The 260-nt window shown below is 36.9% G+C and overlaps 1 protein-coding gene across 1 annotated transcript in view; it reads right to left on the bottom strand.

Annotated features, from left to right (window-relative positions):
• Positions 1–260, bottom strand: part of LOC119590383 — a 5,640-nt gene that overhangs the window by 869 nt on the left and 4,511 nt on the right. The window lies entirely within an intron of this gene.

The raw sequence follows: 260 nt of genomic DNA, 5'->3' as shown, positions 1-260 counted from the left end.
AAAAAAATGGATTTCCAAAACGCAAAATGTCTTTCATCAAAGTTTATGACTCAAAAAAGGACTTTCTTGCGGGAATAACAGTGATGGAAAACTTTGCTCGTGATGAGAAAGAGAGTGCAATGAGAAAGGAAATCCGATACAAAATTGCCGTGGTTTTGTGGCCGATGAAACGGAATAAAGGGAGATAATAAAGACGCTGATGATGCTTGAGAGAAAGACGAACAATGAAAAGAGGAAAAATCGACTCGTTTATTGTTGAT

Source organism: Penaeus monodon, chromosome 27, assembly GCF_015228065.2.
Source record: "Penaeus monodon isolate SGIC_2016 chromosome 27, NSTDA_Pmon_1, whole genome shotgun sequence".
Lineage (NCBI taxonomy): Eukaryota > Metazoa > Arthropoda > Malacostraca > Decapoda > Penaeidae > Penaeus > Penaeus monodon.
The sequence above is the reverse complement of the archived record's forward strand: the minus strand, read 5'-3'. Positions and strand labels throughout refer to the sequence as shown.